General features: G+C 39.9%; 1 pseudogene; it reads left to right on the top strand.

Moving 5' to 3' along the window:
- Positions 1-6,608, top strand: part of LOC108960832 — a 76,184-nt pseudogene extending 69,576 nt beyond the window's left edge.
- Positions 6,609-7,490: the final 882 nt, after the last annotated feature.

The raw sequence follows: 7,490 nt of genomic DNA on the forward strand, positions 1-7,490 counted from the left end.
GCCATCTTTCAAATTCCATCGTTTTGCCCATCCACGCCGCGCAAAGGGGATGTGGGGTGGTGTGTTCACTGTTTACAAGAGCTTTATCCGATTGCCAAGGCTGAGGTCGGATGGATCATCATCATCTGGATACAATCCGCTGATTCGAAGGATGAGATTCTTCGAGTTTCGCTCTCGGCACTCTCGCCTGTCCAGCGTCGCTTCAGCAACAGCGGCAGCCAAGGCCAATCTGAGTCGTTGTCATCATCTGAGACGATATGCCAAGCGTGACGATTGGCAGCGGCCAGCATGAAGAGAAAACAACGAAGAATGAAAAGGCACGAAGCGAAGGTGAAGCCGGTGGTGGCTGCTGGATGAGAAGGAAGTAAAGTGTTAAAAATAAAAATAAAAAAAAAATAAAAAAAGAAAGGAAAAAAAGAGACAAAAGGAAAATATAGAGAGCCCACGAGAAGTCGGTCAAAAGGAAGACTTGTCCAAAAGATGTAATTCATCGTTCCATCGAACATAGTGCAATTGGCGGCAATGGGAATTCGGAAGACGGTGAGAGAATTGGAGAAACAAGAGACGAAACAGATATCAAACAGACGAAGTCGGAACGTATGGAAATCAATTTTAGAGTCGAATCGGAGATGGAAATGACCTGGTGGTAAATACGACTGTCGATTTGATAGAGATCATCATCCCCCGAATGTCAGCGAGGAACCGGCTGTCCGTGGATATTTCTTATGGCACGAACTTCCTTCCTCTGCTTTTTGTTAAAGAATCGTCTCACTCTCTGTTTCTCTATTGCGCAATTCAACAAACAGGTTCTGCTCAGAGGATGCAGCACATTCAACGACCAGGGTCAAGTTCTTCACCATGCATCGTTTTCTCTATGTCCATCTTCATTTTTCACCAAGTCTTCCTCCATCGGGATCCTTTCCTATCCGATTGAACTTCCGAGTCCAATTCCGATTCATTCCAGTATACGTTCTGTCGATTCTTGCTTCCTTCTGTTCTCTTCCACTTCATCGCCGCCTTTCGGATTCCAAATGTAGTCGCTCCCATCCTTCGTTTCACCCTCCTACGCCGCGCACGAAGGGGATGTCGGGCTAGTGTATAGGATCCGCCAATTCGAAGGATGAAATCTTCGAGTTCACTCTCGGGCCTCCCACCAGTCCGAGAAGCCCGTCAAAAGGAAGACTTGCACAAAAGATGGAATTCCTTGAGAAGAAGATTCATCCCATAACTCAGCCATCATTTTCCTTTTCTTTTCCTTGAAAAAGGCATCAAAAACTCCAAACGACGCCATCAACGACGCCATTGCAGCGTTTCTTGGCTTCAGGTACCTTTGTCGGATCTCTCCCTCCATCTCGATGCGCTCCCCCTCTCAGTGAGTTCCGAGTCGCTCCACCATCACCCTCACTGTCTACTACTCCATTGAAACCGAGCTGCACTCGCCTCGTGATTGATTCCATCGCTCGCCGTCTAGAAACTTCGGTGATCTTCTCTGTTTTTTTTTTTTTTTCCTTCTTCCAGTTTGAATCGCGTTTTCGTTTTGTGGATTCTTACTTGTTTTGACAGAGGTTTGAATCTAGTGGCCTCGAGCGATGTTTAATGCTCGTGTCGTTTTGCTCAGCAAAGGAGTTCATGTCGGATTTTTTTCTTTTTTCCCTGTTTATCATGAATCCGAGACCACTTGGAAACAAGCGAAAATTGAACTGAAAACGTCGTGAGAAATCGCTGCAGCGAGCGAGACTTGTGCGGAGTTAAGCTCGGTCTAACAGTGGTTCGGTTTTCCTCTATTTTTTGGCATTCTCTAGTCGCTTCTGGATTCAGTTGTGGTGCGAGGGTGACTCGCCAGCCATTCTTGATCGGTCGCTTCGGTTAACACTTTCTCTCTGTATAGATTTCCGAGCGGCTTGGGACTTGGAGATGGGAGTGGCACCGATGAGTTATGACATGGAAGAGGGGACTCTGGAGGTCGGCATGGGTAAGCTTTTCTCTGCTTTCTGATTTTTTTTTTTTTTTTTGAGCTACGGACAATAGAAATCTGCTGGGATGCTTGAATCTCGTAATTAAGCTTTGATTATAGTGTGGGGAGTAGCTTTATCTCCTTGTTTGTGGCTTATTGTGTCTTTCGCCATCTAAATTTCAGTGTGCTTGGAATCAGAACTTTAATCATGGGGTATTGTTGTTTTCGAGGCTTTCCATGTAGCTTTCTCGTCTCTGAAAAGTTTATGTTGCCCCTGTTATGACCACGGTTAAGACACTTATTACTTAGATCTACACAATCTCTATCATTTCACATGTATTGGTCGAGAGGTGAGGAATTAGTCAGCTCTTGTCCAAGTCATATCTAGGACCGTCTCTGGTGGAGCTGTGCCGTTGGTTATACCCGACAAAGTCGAGGAAAATTTCACTAGTTATGATTTTACAAGGTTCAACTGACATGTTCGATTAATTTTATTGCATATCGGGACCAAAGTATCAAGAGATAGTAAATATCCGCTTGGGAGATGGAACAACTAGATTTGGGCAAGTCCTTGAAGTTGATGGAGAGAAAGCTATTGTGTAGGTTCAGTATAAGCTGCCAGCCTCTTCTTTGTTCCTTTAGTTCTCTTGATACTCTGTATTTTTTGGTTGGACTGCATTAGTTGGGTCACTTTTGTGTGCAATACTTTTCAGCTAATGACATAGTGAAATCTCTATCGTTCATTGCAAGCATAAGAAAAAGCAGAACATGAAGAATATTTTCTTGGGTATATGTGATGAAATGTGAGAAAATCATATGGGATAATAATTCAAAAAATTGTAATTCTTGAGAAGAACAATGTTAAGAATCTAATCGCATTCGTGTAGGTAATTATAGATCCCCTTCGCTCTTGAGTGATGGAAATCTAGTCACAGTGTGGGTTATTTTGGCTCTGAAAAAGGCTAATAATCTTTCCTATGTCTCTTATTGTTCTCAAACTTTCATCGGTTCTTTTATTCACTAGTTTTTGTGTCAATAAAATTTAGATATGAGTATTCTACTCATGCTTGTGTGGCTGGGGGTCATTCATCTTAGATTTCCAGTATGTAAAGCTTTCTGGTCATCCATGTTTCACTTCCTTGTCGCTAGGTTTTTGAAGGGACTTTTGGGATTGATAATAAATACACCACTGTGCAATTCACTGGCGATGAAAGCTGTTGTGCAAGTTCAGTCTAAGCTACTAGCCTCTTCTTTGTTCCTTTAGCTCTCTTGATATTGCATTTTTTTTTCCGGTTGGACTACATTAGTTAGGTCACTTTTGTGTGCAATACTTTTTAGCTAATGACCTAATGAAATCTCTATCGTTCATTGCAAGCATCAGAAAAAACAGAACATAAAGAATATTTTCTTGGGTATATGTGATGAAATGTGAGAAAAGCATATGGGATAATAATTCAAAAAATTGTGATTCTTGAGGAGAACAATGTTAAGAGTCTAATCGACATTCCATTTAGCAAATTATAGATCCTCTTCACTCTCGAGTGATGGAAGTCCAATTACAGTGTGGGTTATTTTGGCTCTAAAAAAGGCTAATAATCTTTCCTATATGTCTCTTATTGTTCTCAAACTTTTGTTGGTTATGTTATTCACTATTTTTTCTATCAATAAAATTTAGATATGAGTATTCTAGTCATGCTTGTTTGACTGGGGGTCATTCATCTTAGATTTCCAATATGTAAAGCTTTTTGGTCATCCATGTTTCACTCCATTGTCACTAGGTTTCTAAAGGGACTTTTGGGATTGAGAACAAATACACCACTGTGCAATTCATTGGCGATGTAATTATGCATGTTGTTTGTTTTTGTTTTCCTAATAAAACAATGTTTCATCATCCTGTAGAAAGAAAGAGTTAGATTTCTTTTTCCGTATAATACTCCTACATGTTGGCAGCAAGATTTCGCTTGTAGCATGATAAATAATTTGGGATATGTCATGGCCTTGGCCTCATAAAAGGCTTTCAAAAGTGCATTGTTTTTTTGCCTTCACAAAACTCTCTTTGATCTTGGATAAATAAAATAACCTTTAGAAATTTATTGTGGAGTTATCACATTTTTCTTTTGATGCAGGTTCTAAAAATACCTGTATCCCTAAATATGCTTGGGCGCATATTTGATGGTTCTAGGAAGCCCATTGATAATGGCCCTCCAATTCTGCCGGAGTCTTACCTAGATATTTCTGGTTTTTGGTGAGTTGTGTCATTGTGACAGTAATTTTGATTGGCCATGAAGCCATTTATATTCCATGGCACCTGTGGCAATCCCAAGAACTTTCTTGTGGTGTCTTATAGAATGGATAAACTCTCTCTTTCTTATTAAATTCTATAAATCCCAATGACAGAACCTAACTAAAAGAGATGATACAAATAGGAATTTCCACCATTGATGTAATAAATTTCATAGCTCGTGGACAAAAGATCCCACCTTTCTCTGCTGCCGGTCTTCCTTATAACAAAATAGCTGCTCAAATTTGCCGCCAAGTTGGTCTTGTGAAGCAATTGGAGAAGGCTAACGGTATTATCAAGGTATTTGTGGCATTTTTGCTATTACCAATGTTGTAATACCCTACTCTACAAGTTTTATTGTCTCGATAATTTGATGAACTACCGTTAGTTTCACAGAATTTTCCTACGGTTTTGGAGTGAAGGTTCATAATTCACCTAAAATGTATTTTATCCTTTGACTGACTAGCTTTGCTACTATATGCTAGACTTCTCAATTGCTAAATGCATTCTTTGTGAAGACTTCCGATTTTATTTTATTTGTTGCTTTTCTTTGAGAATTCGATGCTCTAAGTCTTCATCTTGCTCTACTATTCCAAACACTCTCTTTCAATATCATTTCCAAAGATGTGCTGCGAATTTATGTAGAATGACGAAGAGGACAATTTTGCCAAAGTATTTGCAGCTATGGGAGTGAACATGGAAACTGCACAACTTTTCAAATGTGACTTTGAGGAAAATGGGTCAATGGAGAGAGTGATCCTTTTCCTTAATCCGGTAATTTCTAATGAGCTGATAGTTAATTGTCTCGCAGATTTTTTCTTTTCGGTAATTTTTGCAAGTTTGTAGATTGAGTTGTGATATAGATATCCTTGCTAATTAAAGGGTTGTACGGGTGCCTCTATTTCATTTTACGAAGTTTGCTCTTTTCTTTAGGCCAATGATCCAACTATTGAACACATCATCACTCCACGAATTGCCCTTACAACTGCTAAGTATTTGGCTTTTGAATGTGACACAGCTATAGTGAATTTTTTTTTTTTTTTTTGTGATGTCAGAATCTCAAAATTATGTCCACTATGACTTGAATTTTTCTTGTGATATCAAGAACGCCAAATTTATATCCATTCGTAACATTTATCCTTTGTCAAAATTCCATCGGATGATTTTCCGACCCAAAATTAGGTCATTTTGGTTTCACTTAAGTCACATGGGGTCGCCATATCAACACCATTTGTCCTTTCCATTGACTATGTAGGTAGATTTAATCAAAAGTACAGTCTATCCACTTGCTATCTATGGCTGCCGTCAAGCCAACACCATGCTCCTGTGGCCCTATCCCTCATAGATGTCCTTGGCATGGAGCCCCATTTGAGGTAGTATTCCTAATCCTTGTAGGAATAGTATTACTTTTATTGATACACGTGATTGGATGAGATAATCACGTTGCCATGCCTTCTAATGTCACGATGAGCCATTTTCATGCTATTATTTCACATTGAGGCTTTGCTTGTTGAGTATCCTTCTCGAATTCGACTCAATCTCGAATCATTCGTCTCTTATTGTTTTCGTTGCTCATATTGATTAGTTACAAATTCTATTTATATCTAGATGTCTAGTCTAAAAAAAAGAAAGATTAACCTACTTAAAGACAGTGCCTCGTGACCTGGTCGGTCGGCCATTGTTGGAGTGTCGGCGTTGATATAGGCGGTCATTCATTGGTAAGTTGCCAGCAAAAGAATCTTTACCGTCCCGGCTTCTCTGGTGGTCTTTGCCGCGAAAGATGGGCCTGCCACTAACAATTTTGTTTGGGCCTAGGCCTCCCATTAACATCTTCAGTGAGCATGTTACAATTCTCAAGCGAAGCGAAGTTTGTCAAACTGACCCATCAAGAAAGAAAGAAAGTGGTCAAGGTTGGGTTGGTTCAGAGGAACCCTAACTCGAAACCGATCGCCATTATACAAGTCTTGTCACGCACCATGAACTACTTCTCTGAACTCCATCTTCTTTGCGAGAATGAGCCGAAACATGTTTACTTCTCTCAATCCCAATTGTCGATTACCTATGCTAATGCAACTATTCCGTCATTAAATTAATAATAAGGCTCGAGGACCCTGTTTCTGAAGAAGGACCAATCAAATACGCCAAGACAAAAATATGTTTTTCATCGCCAAAAGCCTCTTCCGGCTTTGTGCTGTGATCTAGAGGCCGTGTTGCGTGGATCAGTCTGGTGAAATCGTGGAGGTCGCCTTCGCGATGCATGCTCATGCTCCCTTTCTGCTGCCTTGCGAACTTGGTCCGCGCAGAGTTTGGTTTGAAGTAGACAAGCTCCTCGAGGCGCATGCCTGTGAGCATGATTGGCTTATTCCAAACTGAGATGCGTGCGTGACTCAGAGTCCAAGCCTTCTCGTGGATGATCCAGATTCTACGCAGACCGAGTAGTTGTCTAACTAACGTACGACATCTGCCGTCTTCGGACTTAACGTTGGGAAGCCCATCCAGCATGTGCATTCTATAGAGTTTGAGCTTCGTGGATTTCTTCGCCAATCTCACGTATGATGACGTTTGCTTAAAGACTTAATTTTTTTTTTTTTGACTCTATTGAACAATATTATTTGTTTATTATTTTATTTTCACTCAAGGACTCCAAGAGACAAAAATCTACACTTCAGGAATCCTCGGAACATGAGGTTTTGCATTTCATCAAGTAACTTCAGTAGTTTGTCTCGACATTTTCCGTGCTAAGCTAGTTTCACATTCAATATGGAATCCATCTAGAATTTAATAATCCCTCCTACTATATATGGGAATATCTTAGAGTTGCATTGTACTAGATGGTCAATGTGGTGGATGATACGAAAAGTGATAGGTATAAACAACTAGTCTACCAAATTAGTGTGCAAATGAGATTTTTCTATAAGTCGGGTAAATATCATATGGAGTTATTTTGTATAATCAAGTCACTAAAATTTAATTTAATTTCAATCGCTCGATGCACTAATGCTATTTTCTTTTCCCATATGCAATCAATGCATTATGAAGACTTTTTCGAATATTTTTTTTAGGCAATATTGACATGGTAGTCTTATATGTTTGATTGGAGATGTCATAACGATCATAGGATGCCACGCTAGTCTAAATTAAGAAAAAGCCAAAAAAAAAAAGGTTAAAAAAAAGAAGAAGAAGAGAGAGTTACGTGGCCCTTGTGTAACGAGGAGAGGTTCTCAAGACATAACTGAATTGGCAAGAAGCTAAAGT

The sequence above is a fragment of the Eucalyptus grandis genome, chromosome 7, assembly GCF_016545825.1.
Source record: "Eucalyptus grandis isolate ANBG69807.140 chromosome 7, ASM1654582v1, whole genome shotgun sequence".
NCBI lineage: Eukaryota > Viridiplantae > Streptophyta > Magnoliopsida > Myrtales > Myrtaceae > Eucalyptus > Eucalyptus grandis.